We start from the raw sequence: 14,644 nt of genomic DNA, 5'->3' as shown, positions 1-14,644 counted from the left end.
AGAAAATGTCAGGTGACAGGTCCAGCCTCCATCCCAAGCTCCTCCAAAGGGGCTCCATCACTCCTTCAAGCTCAAATGACCGATGCCAACAGTGATGAAAAATGCAAGGTGGGAAGCGGGAAGCCCTGGAGCCCTTTGCTACACAATGAACCCCCTGGGGTTCCCTGGCTGATCTCCGCTGAACAGTGCAGCCGGCCACCCCGCTCACGCTGCTTCTTGTCCGGGACAGGCTGCAAAGGGCCGGCAACAGCGACAAGCTCTGTCCAAGAGGGCTGGGGGCAGGCAGTCTGCCCAAGTGGGCCCGACTGAAATGCTGGAAGACTCCAATTCAGACCGATGAGCAATGTGACGTGCCATAACTTTATGCTCAGTTGAGCCAGAGAAGTAGAGGCCACACAAGGACCAAGTCTGAAAGCCTTTGCATCCTGCCAGCTGAGGTCAGCCTGCCTCCTGAGGGCCCAGCAATGTGGTGACCATGGCTATCCCCAAAGAGGAGAATCATCAATTTAGAGCACAGAGGCAGCAGGACCTCTCCTGCTCCCAGCAGGACATGCAGGAGTGCACACTGCCCACACCGGCTGAGGCTAGTCCTCTATCCTCCACGCAACGAAGGAGCAGGGACTCTTGAGGCTCTGATGACCTGAAGGACCCTGGAAGAGGAAGGAGGCACGAAAGTGTCTCTGAAGAAACACAGCTATGGAGGGGAACTAGGCATAGCAAGGCAAGCAGACAGCTACGCTTGCTCCCAGTGTTCCACTCGCCTTCCCATAGCGCCAACACTGCTGAGCAGCCGAGAAGGTTGTGCCCAGCCCATTCCCCATCACTGGGGTCTTTGGTACCTTTGTAGGTTTTGTTTGGTTTTGCTTTTTGTTTTACAAATGGATTTTTTTTTTTTTCTGGAGAGAAAAAAAAAAAAGCAGGTAAAAGGGCTGCATTATCAGAGGAATTTGCAGACACTGACAACTTTCTATACTGCATCCGGGATAGTTGTTTTTTCTCCCCCCTGCTGGAAATTCCTCCTGGAGAGAGCTAACTGGGTTCCCACGGCCTCGCCGCCCAGACCCTGCGTGGTGGGCAGGGCCAGCAAAGTCCCATCTCGGCCACCAGGGCCTCTGCTAGGGTGGCCTCGCTGTCTCCCCTGCAACAATATGCCCCAACAAAGCCACCAGCTAATAGCTTGGGGTGCTCAGTAAAAAAAACGATTTTGAAAACTTTATGTTTTATGCCTTGTCCTCCATGCACATTCCTCCCTGTGCTCGCCTTGCGCATGAAGGATCTTGGTGCAGGGTTCACAGCTCTGTTAACGACACAAAGGGGCACACGCTCCCGCAGCAATCGCGACACCACGCGAGGCCGCTGATTCTCAGCGTGGGCAGCCCTGCTGATCTGCAAAAGCAGCCGCGGGCCTGGCAGGGGCTCCCTGGGACAGATCCACTGCAGACACGAGACACAGGGCACCCTCTGCTCTTTTCACACGCGATCACGCAGCGGGTGCACGCTCCTTGTTGCTGGCTCTTTGGGCCACATGCCAGCCCTAAGGCGGCAGCAGCAGCAGCAGGCAGAGGCTGCAAAGTGCATTTGCACTGAGCAATGGGCAGAAAGCATTCCCAGGCTCTCCATATCCAGGCAGGGACAGGGAGCACTTGCAGAGCCATCACTGCTGCTGGAGGATGGAAGAGTCGGTTCAGTTGTGCTGCTCACACTCCGACGTGCCTTCCCTCCCCACATCCCAGCCACATGAACAGCACTGAGCAAGTGCTTAGACCAGCAAAGTGGGGGAAAACCTGAATGCTGGAGCATCAACATGGCTCCAGAGGAGCTCACATGGACTACTTTTCATTTTCATTGCTGAAATCACAAGCCAAGTCCTCTGGCTTTGTGGGCCAGAAACCTGCTTCTCCTAGGACTCACCTCCTCATGAGTTTCCCTGCCAGAGAAGAAGGGCTGTCAGCCAAACAGCTCCAGGATTTTACCCCAGCCACCAGCAGTACTTGTCCAGGTTAACACAGATGGAAGCGAGGGTTGCAGGGCAGCTCAACATCAACACGGGGCCAAGCCTCCAGGGAGCTGCCAGCCCTGGGGCTGGACAACCTGCGTGAAGAAACTGCATGTCTCCACCAGCAGCCTCCCCACAACTGCCAAGGCGGGAGAGAGGACGAGCCTGGTCAGAACTGTGTCTCTGTTCCTAAGTGCACTAGAAACAGGTTGCCTTTTCTTTACAAAGAGTGCTCTGTCATCTTGGAGCCGTAACTACTACCTCTACAATCTGACTCAGCCAGGCCCCAGGAGCATGGCTGCACATCAGGTCTGAGGAACACCAGCAAGAGCAGAATGTCCCATACCTCAAGTTACACCTCTACCTTCAGGTGTCCTCAGTGCCAAGGTAAGATCTGAAGACACACCCAGAAAAATTACAAAATTTGGTTCATGATCTTTTCTTCAAATGCAAATAAATCCAAGGAAAATGATTCTCAGCATTCAGTTTCTTGAAACAACAGAGCAACTCAAACACCTCATTTTCTATCAAGTAAAGCCCTGCAAGATCTCCATAACTGTATCTCCTCCACAACAGCACCTTCCTGCATCATGCACATGCAGAAATGCCCTGCCTGAAGAGGCCACCCATGCTCTCCCATCCTTCTCTGTCTGTCCAACCACTCCCATGTAACATGCTCAGAAGTCTGTCCCAAATTTGTCCTCCTCTCCAAATGTCCCTGCACCTCATGTCCAACACAGAGAGATGCAGTAACCAGTCTCTGTGTGAGACAACAGTCTTTAACATGGAGACACACGGACGAGATTGCTGAGCTTACGACAGAGACATTTTGTTCAAACACGAATACAGTTCTTTTCCTCCATCCCCTGCATTGGGTTACCCTCTGGATCACCCCTCACTCAGGGCAGGAGAGGACAAGCTCTCCCCCAGTGCTCAGGGGGTCTGCTCCCAGGACAGACGGCATCTTCTGAGGAACATCAACTCAACCTCTGTTACAGCAGCAGATCCACACGCTTAGCAAAGCTCATGAGAAGATTCTGCAGATCGTCAATACTTTTTCCACGGAGTAAACAGGATGGAGGGTTGTTCCTTTCAAGCTTTAAACCAATCAAATCTCTGTGTGTATCATTTCAAGCAGCTTCAGATTTGAGCTCAGTGTGTGCATTTTTCATTAACATGAAATCTCTAAAAGAAAACAGTCACTCTGAACCAAAAGCACGCAGAACGTTTCACTCAAAGTTTCAAAACTTTCTTCCAAGCCCCTTTCCCTGCAAAACAGAACACTAATTCCCTATGAGACCTTACAGGATGGGTATTTTTTTTTCAAAGATGGGAGACGAGGACTTCATTGCAGCTCTTCCAGTTAGTCCTACTTTAGCAGATTAAGTCAATTCAAATCCTCCAGAGAAACCAAACCAACCAAACAAACAAACAAGCAAAAAAAAAAAAAAAAGGAAGAAAGGTTGGAGGAAATACTTGTGGGAAGGGGAATCTTTGGCAGGTCCTCTGCTCCCAGCCACCCTCCCACATATTCTTAGGCCTCATCCCCTTGCCTGGATCCAAGCCTGGAGGCTGGCTCCCTCAGCACGGGAAGCTGCTGGCGCCTGCAGGATGGGATGCAGCCCACGGGAAGAAACTCCCCCTTCCCCAATCCCCCACTGCTGTAGACTCCCAGCACAGAGCCTCCCTTTCTGCACTGCTCCTTGTGGACCCTACCACGCTGCCCAGCCTCCCATGTGGCCTCCACAATCCCAGCCCTCTCTCCTCCTGCTTCTCCTTCCCGCTGCCTCTCCTGTCATCATTCATAAGTCATGAGCGTCTGGCTTTTATCAGCTCCCTCCAGGCCTGGCTCAGTGCCTCTGTCCTCAGCAGTTCTGCAACACAGGTGTTAGAGCTGGGCTTGCAAGGGACACAGAGCCCTGTTTGGGAGCTCGGGCCTAACCCAGAGAGCTGAGCTCAGGCTGGAGGAAAGGAAGGATGGATTACAGTGGAGAGGAGGGGCACTTCTCTCGCAACCCTGCTCGCTGTCTGAATTACAGCCCTACTCTGCCGGGCTCTGCACATGCAGCTGTGGTCAGAGGTGCTCCTTACAATGAAGGGGCAAGAGAGCCAAATGAGCCTGGAGGCACAGGGCAGCTGGGGCTGGGCCCAGACCTCTGGCGAACCCGGCATTCCCTGCTCTGTTGCCAGCCATCTCCACTGCAGTACCCACTGCCATCTCCCATGCCTGGGAAACACGTTGAAGCTGGCCTTCCTGCGCTGAGCACCAGCCAGGGCTGAGGGACTCAGCCGCATAAATGGAACCTCTCCTGCACATGGAGCAGCAGCACCAGCACTTTCTCAGAGCCACGTTGAAGCCGGAGAGAGCGTTTAGGGCTCCAGGCCAGCAGAAAGGGCCACAGGCCTGAGCAAAAAGCCCTTCTGTCATGATCCAAGTCCTAAGTCTATGTGTTAGGTCTCCGTCTTCAGAACGAGCTCTAGAGAATGCAGGGTTTCTGCTTTAAAATGGGCAGGAGAAGCCTAAGCAGATCCCTACAGAGGAGTGCTGAGGTAGCTGAACCCCCAGGCTATGCTGCCCACAGGAGGAGGCAGAGGCAGACCATCTCTCTGCTTGGATCACAGCCCAGCTTCTCCTGATGACCCCCTTGGCCAGTCCTGTCTCTGCATCACTTTCTCCTGAGCCCCGAGTGACTACATTCCTGCTGAGCACTGAGCCTTGCTGGATCTCGGTGCAAAACAGCTCCTGGGGCATTCCCATCACCTGTGTCCTGGTGCTGAGGCACGGGAGAGAAGACTCAGTGCAGGCACAGCCAAAACACGAGCACCGGTGGGCCGTGTCCCGGCACGGTCACAGTAAGGCCCTCCACGGCCCCTGCTCCTGCAGTGGCGGTGCAGAGCACCCAGCAAGACGGCCAAGCCTTTCTGCACTGCCACCGAGGAAACTGCAGGCTCCCTGTCCAGGCTGTGGTTCACCTGTTACAGGAACAAAGGAAGAGTGTGGCAGGTCGGGAGAGAGAGATTGCTAGAAAAACATCACAGTGAGAACGTCTGCACCACATTCGTAAGCATTTCCTAAGCTTTTCTAAGGTTACTCCAGAGGCAGTCTCAAGCCTGCTTCTTTGCAGAAGAGCTGGACCCTGAGACAGCCCCTGCCGTGCCGGGCATCACCCCAGCCCTGCCTGGAATCACCCGCCACGTCCCAGCGGATACAGCCTGGGTACAGTGTGCCTGGCAGGGCTGGCATTTAACAGGAATATGCGCCAAAAAAACCCCGCAGGAATGGTAGGTAAACCTCCCTGTCCCTCAAACTGAAGGTTTCCTCCTCCAAACCCTCCTCGCTACAACATCTCAAATGGAACAGTGCTGGAGCAGCAAAGCCATTTGCATTTGACCCAGAAGGGGAGGGCAAGATGCTTGCTTAGCCTGCAAGGAGGCAGGAACAGTGCTGTCCGCACGGTGCTCAGCGCAGCTGAGCCCTGCAGATGCACACTGGCCCCGCCGCCCACGCAGACAGCACAAGCAGTGGCAATCACGGCGAGCGTCCTGTGCTGGCACGGCCACGAGGGCTGCATTCAGCACCCAGCGCGGTGTTCGTGCCCTATCCCAGCAGCAGCAGCACCATGGAAAGCCCAAGGACTTGCTTTCCATCCTCCTCCTCCTGCCCACAGCTGAGCTGAGCGGAAGCGGCCATAGGTGCAACAACAGGACCATCCATAGCATCTCCTGCAAACTAAAAAGGTGTTTTGTTTGCACGCCGACTCATCTGAGAGGAGCGCTCCTCCGCACAAGCTCAGCCCCTGGCCATCAGTCTCACCCACTGCAGAAGGTCTCCCAAGGCCGTATGGATGTCACTGCGCAGACCACTACCTCTGTGGAGCTGGGCTCTAGGTAAGAGCTCCAGGATGCCACAGGACCCAGGTTCCAGCCTGCACTGAAAGGATTGCTTGGTGTGCTGCACCTTCCTAAGTCACAGCTACAGATCTGAGAATTGCCTCAGTTGAGGCAGCCAGTGCAACTTCAGCCCTCATGCTGGAGTTACAATGTGGATTCCCATTATACCATCAACGGTCTACCTTCCCCATCCTTCCTGCCTCAGACCTAACAGTGACAAGTGATGCCAGCTCCTTCTCCCCTCGCAAGAAGCTTGACTTCTTACTTCCCCAGGAACTTTTCTGCAGCATCCAGGAGCTTCCAAGCAGAAGGTATCTATTAGCAGAAGGTATTTATTATCAGAGCTCTCTGTGACTTAAGCAGGAATTAGCCCCATTTTAAAGCTGGAAAACCCACTTTAAGATAGCAGGAATCTCTCTATGTAGAGCACTTAGCATTGCATTACACAGCACTTTTCAGAGGCAAGACTCAGCTCCTGCCATCTCATCTTGCAGCACGCAGGACCTCTGCACGGCAGACACTCGGTACAGGGGACAACAGGAGCAAAAAAGCACGCAGATGACTGCAAGCTGCAACGGGACAGCTGAAGCAAAGCTTTTGCCATCACAACCCCTAGAAGAGGCTGAGGCCACAAGTTCAACTAAACCAACTGATGCCAGTGGAAAGACTGTCCCAAATCATTTTATGTTTCTAAAATATTATCTACAGTAAGAGCAAGGAGAGGATCCAATGCTCTGGGCCTGACAGTCCTGACATGTGACTGCCTCATTTCCCTCCCTGGTTTCCAGTCTTTGTCATTACATATTTCCCCTCTCAAGTCAAGCTGGTGGCCAGAATGGTCCCTTCTGTAGTTGGGCCTGACGCACCCCAGAGCTAACAGAGCCTGGAGACTACCCATAGTAGCAACATGGCCAGAAAGGGCATGACGTGTCTGACCAGCTGAAGGCTGGCTCGTGATTTCCATTTCAAAGGGAGATAAAAGCTAATTTGCACAGACAAGGTTAACTCCAGTATTTCTTCTTGGTTCTTTTGAGAAGCAAAACCTTAACCCCACGCAGCATGCTTCTGCCCCGACACCAATCATGAGCAGGGCTGGGTCTCTTGGGTCTGTTGCTCCAAGGCCAAAGCACCACTAATGACAGGAAGCAGTTGCCACCATCTTCTCAGGCCAGCACTCAGCAGTGACGCAACGGGGATGACTCATGGGCTTTGCCAGCAGGTTCCACTGCCAAGCACTTCTGGGACCACAAATCCTTCTTCCAGACGGAAATACACCATCCTGGATCCTAAGCCTTCTGTCTCTAACCTCTTTCAGTTCTCTCAAACCAACACCCCTCTCTGTCTCCTCAAGCAGTCCCTTCGCAGTCCAACTGCTATCTATCAGCAAGGCCTCTCCCAGCACCGCTCCCTCTGTTGCCCATCACTGCTCTCCTATACTTTGCTCCAGGCTCTCTCCGGTTATCAGCAGCGCCTCCCTCTCTTAGCCTGGGCTCCTCTTCTTTCAAGCTCTTGTGCTGAAGTAAGCAGCATCCTGGGCATGAGCTGGTGAGACATGGAGGATCATGTTCTTGATCTCCTCTCTGCCCAAGGCCACAACAGCTCACAGCTGTCATAGAGGTGTTTGCTGAAGGGCTCCTCAGCCCACATGGGCAGCACACCAAGGGCAGATGAAATCTGCCTTTTGGAAAGTCCACCTGAACATGATTTCAGGTTTCTTGAAGCTTACACAACTTGAGCGATTGCAATTCTTGACTGCTTCAAGATCCCAGATGAGCATCTCCACAACACAGAGAACTGTTCCTGTACCTTCCTCAGTCATTTTCTTTTCCGTGGTGTTTTCCTCTTCCCCCTCTCCAAACTGGTGTCAGGATTCACAGGTTTCCCAGACACTCTGCCCCCACACTTCCCCCAGTAGATTCACAGCTGGAGCCTTTTCTCCCTTGTTTCCTCACAGCAGCATCTTACCTGGGTTTGCTTGCTGCTTCTACCTTCACATAGTCCCTACTGGGGTTGTTTCTAAGGCACTCCTTTTGCTCTTAGGTCATCTTTTTTTTTTTTCTCTTCACTCTCCTCTCAGGATACCTGCCTGTTCCCTAGTCGAGGCAGGTTTTCACTCCATTTCTGAAGCACCACGCACACACAGTGTCTCCCTGAAAAGCCTATTGAAAACATGAACATGCATCTTATCTAACTTATCAGCTCAAAACATGGGCAAAGGTGGATTATCTTTGCCTCAAGCCCTGCAGGCCTCCACAGTCTCCTTTGTGACAGTGGCGCTCAGAGCTGTGCATGAGATCATGCAGAGAGGATGAAGTTGCTTTCCAGATCTCTACAAAATAACCTGCAGCTTCCCAGAGCCAGGGGCCAGCCCTCCAAGTATCTCCCATGGGTTTGCAAGGCCACCAGTGCTCAGCAGCACCATGCAGATTTGCAGGTAAGCCACGGTCCTGGGGCAAGAGCTTGAGCCAGGAGAGGATGGCCAAGATGAGAAGAGCAGGATGACTTGTAGCCATCCTAGAAAAAGCACCGAGGTGCAATGAGCAAAAACATGCCCAGCAACCTCCACCTGGAGTCCAGGACATCCCCCAGAGACTGATCAAAGGAGATTGGATCCTCCAGGATCCAAAGAGTATAAGGAAAGTGGTCTGCAAACACCTGGCATGGGCACCCAACCAGGTGGGAGCCTTGGAAATATCCAGCAAATACCAGTTAACACCAATCCAGCTTTCTGCATCATGGTCAGCTGCTGAAAGAGTTGGGGCTGCAGGGGGTGAGCCCTCTCTCAGCCTGCTATGTGGCTGGGGGCCTCGCAGCATGGCCAAAACCATCACAATAACTATCCCGCTGGTTGGGGCCAAGCAGATGTGCAGGGTCTCTCCAGCTCCGGGACACCAAATACAGCTGCTCCTCACACAGAACTGCCGGGAAGCAGAGACATACACAGCCCCAGCCTGGCGTCCAGCCGAAAAGCTGCCCTCCATCTCCCCCAGAACCCACACCTTAGGACCTGCATCCCATCCAGGCTTGTGCTCTGCTGTCTGTAGGGAGGCAGAAAGGAGCAGTCAACCCCCCACACCCTCCGGGCAGCCTGCTCTGCCAGAAATCATCCCATGCACTTGCTTTCCCCACGGACAGGCAGTTCTTACCTTGGCGAGAGCCCGCAGGGCCCATGTCTCGAGCAGGGCTCCCCTCTGCCAGGCTGCTGCCGCTGCGCGGACGAGGCTCTGCTTTCTGCAGAGCAGCCGCTTCCTCAACTCCAACACCCCCGCACCCTGATTGATGCGTACTGCAGCCGCAGCGGAGCCAGCCACTGGGCTCCCTTCCCGCTCGCCGGCGCTGGGCTCCCTGCACGGCCCCTCTCGTGCTGCTGGGGCTCCCACAAGCCCGCTCCCCCGCAGCATGCAGCACTGCACCCGCACACATCCCCTCGGCGTGCAAGAGATCCCCTCGCGTGGAAGAGCATTTCAGCTTGCTTCGCCTCCCTCCCCGCGCTCGCTTTCGCTCGCCTGCAAACGTCTGACTCATCCTAGGTCAGGTAGCAGAGAACAGGCGCAGTCCATGATCTCCCCGGGATCCTTCCTCGCTGCATGCAGAAGCTTTGCTCCCCAGTCTAAGCACTGGCTTCTCAGCAAGAAGCTGAGCCAGTTATCCCGGTTCACACCAAGTTAATTTAGCACCTCTCTGCATAACCTGGATCCCTAACACAGGCCTTAGGGCAGGAAACGCTGTGCTGGCTCGAAACATATTGTCCAAGTATCCCACCTGGACTCAGCACTTGGATCACTGTTGAGATGTGTTGACAGTGAGAGTTAAATACATGTGCTTCTATTACCCCTCTGCACACTGAAGTGTGGTCCTTCCTCCTTGAGCAGAACAGGACAACCAGCATACCTCTGCTTACTGGATACACAGCTCCTTCCACCTCCTGGGCATGGGAGAGGAACAGCTTGGAGTAAACACCACGACTGGTTACTTTACAAGGCACCAAGTAGTTATGGAATAAGTGACGCCTCTATAGCACAGCATGGAGTGTCCGAGAGAGCATCCGTCACTACAGCACTAACTGCCAAAGGCAGCACACAGCAGGCTGGATCGCTGCCCGAGTGGAGGGATGAATCCTGCCTTCAGTGAGCAGTGGGAAAATCTTGTTACAGGAAAGGATTGGTGCTAGCCCAGCATCTCCCTGCGAGTGGCCGCCAGCTGAGAGGTCAGCACAGAGTAGAAGCCAGGGATGCTCCAGCCCCACAGCACTCACTCCTCCAGGGAAAAAGGCTGCTCCGAGATCCTGCAAGCTCTCCAAGTGGCGTCTTTTTGTTCCTATGCCCTTCCAGCCTTGGCTTAGCAGGACAGAGCTGGTGGATGGGCAGTCTGAGAGTAGGGATGGGATAGTATTTTCACTGCACCTAAAAGAGCCAGCCACAGCCTGCATGGAGTGCTCGAGTAGCACTCGCTAGTGCCGACAAGTGCCAAGGAAAGCTTCATCCCACTTCAAGATATCAGAAATCCCATTAAAAAAAAAAAAAGCAATTTGCAGACATGCTGCCAGCAGAGTCTGGGCAGACTCCCTGCTCTCACGGTGGTGGCTCCCATCAACGTGGTGACTCAAAGCAGAGCATGACTGAGCAGCCCACAGAGAGAGAAAACCCCACTCAGTCCCAAATTGCCTGGATGTCTCTGACCTGAGGTCCCCAAATGCTCCTCACTGCTCTTTGCCCAACGCTTACGGTTCCCTGGGCACCAGAACCATGTGCTCCCCACACTGCAAACTTCAGCCTTAGGGAAGGAAACAGGGCACGGGACAGGCCCCAGAGCCCCTGAAGGCTGACGGTATATCAGACAGAAGTATGATGGTAAATATTTTTGGGCAGTTGTTCACTGTCTTGTACGGATACCAAGACAAATGTAAGTCCCTGGCACACAGATGCGGATGCCTGTGTTACACAGAGCATCCAATACATGGATGCTTTAAAGGATCGTCTAGAAAGGAGCTCGTTTGCCACATTTCCTGTTGGGATTCTCACACCCTCTGGCTCACAGGCCAGGCCCTGCTCACCTGTGGTGGGAGCACAGGGCAAACGCCCCACAGAGTCCTGCCTAGTCGTCGGGATTTCCAGCACAGCTGGGCTCACAGCAGCTCTGCAAGGGCCATTTCACCTCCCATCAGCAGGTGCCTGGCTCCCGTACACCCCGGCTGGCGAGCGTTGTGCTCAATGGAGGCACAACGGCTGGCGGGGGCAGTGCTGATGGGCGATGATTTGGCCTCGTGCAGGGACTCCCGCACACTGCCATCAGCATGGGACAACAAGAACAAGAGCGACTTTCTGTCCAGAGTATGTCACGCAAGCCAGGGGATCCAGCCAGGAGCACAGAGCGATCCCAGGGACCAAAATGCAGCAACCTGGGAAAGAGAAGGACCAGCTGGGCCATGCACAGCTAGGACATCTCCCACTGAAGCCACAGAAAAGGCTCTGAACGTGCATACACCAGATAAGGAGACCATAAGGCTCCTGAAAAAATGCTCAGGGATTTTAGTGTCCTGAAAGTAAAAAGAAAACAGTTACAAACAGCAGGAAACTGGAGAAGGGCTCAGCGGCAAACACAGCCTACCTAGTCTCCCCAGTACCTGCAAGATACGGGGACAGAGCACAGTCCAAGTCTCAATCCTACGAATGATGAGCTCTCTTTTGGCAAATCTCATTCTCAGCCTTCTGGGCCTTAATTTAACACTCTTATCTCAACAGAAGAGTCTCCACAAGCTTAACAGGGATGTGGATTGGGCTCACAGCTTGCCCCAGCTCCAGCTCTGGGTGCAAACATCCACAGTCATGGTGGGACAGGCACTGCAATGCACACAAGGGGATCACAGGCCTCACGGCACTAGGAGTGAGCAGCCAAAAGAAATAAACAGCATTCTCAGCCTTGAACACCGTATCTCATCCCTACCCCTCCAGGCTGGGCCCTCTGCCAATGCAGGGGCTGCAGACCACCAGCAACATCGTTTGTGCAGCCAAAGGTTCACGAGAGGACCAGATCTGCTCCTTCCCTCGAGGACAATATTGTCCCTAGTGTCCCTCTGCTCCATCTGACTGCAAACACACGCCAGACAAGCCACACATTGGACCCTCACTCCATATTTGCTGTCCGCAGCCACCATCTGCAAGACTTCCTGGAGAAGGCTCCCAAGAGGCAGTCTGGTTTTTTCCCTAGATGTGTCAGTGGGCTGAGAGAAGTGATTCTGTTTCCCTGCAAATATTGCAGGATAGAGCTGTTCCTCCCAACCAGACAGCTGTATTCCCAAGGGAGCTTTCCTACAGCAATCAAACCCAATGCTGCCCATCTTCAAGCACTCAAAGCTGAGTTGTTATCATGAGCTGGTAGCTCTCAAGGGTCAGATACCATGTCTGCCTTCCAGTCCTCCCAGGGGAGAGTGTCTACACGCTGTCTCTGAGGCCTTTGCAAGGGGCCCTGAGGAAACCTGCCACCTCACAACTCCCCTCTCTTCCCCAAGAAAAGTGAAAAACATGGGAGAAAACAACCCACAAAGGAGGTAAGTTCCTTGACATTCACGGCCAAAGTCCTCTAACTGGCCTTGGCTGCAGAACCTTCCCATAACAGCTGTGAGACCAGGGGAAAGAAACAGATGCAAAAAAAGGGAACTGAAGAGAAGATGGACGAGCATGAAGACAAGAGAAGATGTAGAAAGCAGAGGAAAGATGGTCAGATAAGGACTGAAAAAGAAGACAACACACAGTGATGCAAGGGAGGAGAAAAGGGAGAGTTGGTGGTACACAAAGGCCCTGAATCTACAACCCCAGTTCAAATCAAATGTGACATGTGATGGGAAAGACCTAATTTATCACGTTGTACACAGCCCCCATGCCACGGCTAAGCCAAATGAATCCACACGCTAGGAGTGCTCTGCAGAGAACAAAGGAGGTGGCAGTTGCTACTTCCATGCAGCACAACGCCCCACGCTTTTGCACCCCCAGAAGAATCAAACTGGCCTGGGGCAGCCAGGCAAGCCAGTCAACAGCCATCAGACAGATAATGTGACTATCCCTTAACTACATGAAACATCCCTCCATTGGTCCTCTGGGACAGCCTGGAAAAAATATTAACAGGAAAGCTCTTTCTTCAGTGCCTGACAAGAAGCAGCAAACCCAGCCCAAGGCAGGAGGCAGCACAGGATTCTCAGGGTGTCAGTCTGGAAAGGTGCAGGTGGCCCCATGGTCCATCAGCCCAGAACACACACAGAGGTAGGCACAAGCCAGGAGCAGGCACCAAACAGCTGCTGCCTCTCTCTGCCTTACACGCAGCAGCCGGATTACTGTGTCCAACCGCTCGAGACAAGCAGTAAGACACTCCAAAACGTGCATCTTACAGAGAGACAGATCTCCTTAAATGCTCGGCAATGGTTAGGAGTGGACTACGGAAAGGACCAGCCCTAGCCCTATGTTAAACAGAAGGCAAAGCCCTTACTAGCCTACACGGTGCTCCTCTTCCCTAGCTCAAAAAAATGTCTAATTAGACCTGAGCCGTACAAAAGCCTTCAAGACTAGGGTTTGAACTAGGTCATGCTAATCCCCTAGGCATCAATCAGAGAAGCACAGAATGGTTAAGGTTGGAAGGGACCTCTAGAGATCATCTGGTCCAATGTCCCTGCTTCAGCAGGGACACCTAGAGTATGTGGCACAGGGTGGCATCCAGGCGGGTTTTTGAAGACCTCCAAAGAAGGAGACTCCACAACCTCCTCGGGCAGCCCGTTCCAGGGCTCTATCACCCTCACTTGCTCACAAATTAAGGAGTTTCAGGCACAATTACAAAGTGTAATGTACTGGTCCAAACTGCCCATTTCAACAGAGGCCTTTGCCAGGAACCCTGTCACACCTGCACCACTGACGTTCAAGGACAGCCACCAGAGTTCTGGCCATGCATTCAGTGACCGAGCGGCACAGCACAAGCCCTCCAAGAGGAGCAGGAGGTAGCTGTCTCCAGAGTGTCTCTGTGCCCCGTTCCAAGCCTTTTTAGGGGGATACAGTAAAGGGGAGCTATACTCCCAAGGCACACGCATAGAGCAAACATAGCCCACAAGGGCTCATCCTCTCCCAGCACTGGCATCAAGCTCCCCGCAGGAAAGGATGACTGACAACTTGTTATTTGCTCCTGTGGGCAGGACATCAGAAGGTCTGGGAGGATGAATCCAAGAAGAGCTCAAAACAGAGGCAAAAACATGCCTCCTGCAGCCCAAGAAGCTGGGCCGGTAAATGGAGAAAATGAAGTAAATGAAGGAAGCTCAAAGGCCTTAGTCCCACACCGCAGCATCTCCGCTGCTCTCCCCAGGTCATATGGCTGGGATAGCCCCAGAGAGTCTTACTGGCACTAGGCTCGCTGCCGGGAGAGGCAGGGGCAGCAGGAGGGGAGAGCCGGCCCTGCGCCGAGGCAAGGGGCCTGTTCCCAAGAGCTGCCCCTGCCAGGACGGCTACAGCAGCGGGCAGGAGCGTTGCCACATTCACCACAGCAACTCATCACGGCACTTCAGGACTGCCATTGAACCTCTCCTGCCAGTCACTACATGCCAGTCCCCAGGACTATCAGCATGTTTTTGGCTTGGGCTTTTTTTGTTGTTGTTGTTGCAAAACAATCTGTTTATTCATCCTTCCTCGTCCTCCCCACCTCTCCAAAAAAGGAAGAAAGGAAGAAAGGAAGAGAGAAAGAGAGAGAGAGAGAGAGAGAGAGAGAGAGAGAGAGAGAGAGAGG

General features: G+C 53.4%; 1 protein-coding gene across 9 annotated transcripts in view; it reads right to left on the bottom strand.

Annotated features, from left to right (window-relative positions):
- The window catches only part of EPB41L1 (erythrocyte membrane protein band 4.1 like 1), an 81,672-nt gene that overhangs the window by 35,625 nt on the left and 31,403 nt on the right, over positions 1 to 14,644 (bottom strand). The window lies entirely within an intron of this gene.

This window comes from Nothoprocta perdicaria, unplaced genomic scaffold (genome assembly GCF_003342845.1).
Source record: "Nothoprocta perdicaria isolate Ctin4 unplaced genomic scaffold, notPer1 scaffold_196, whole genome shotgun sequence".
In the NCBI taxonomy this organism is placed as follows: Eukaryota; Metazoa; Chordata; class Aves; order Tinamiformes; family Tinamidae; genus Nothoprocta; species Nothoprocta perdicaria.
This window is presented reverse-complemented; position numbering and strand designations above follow the sequence as displayed.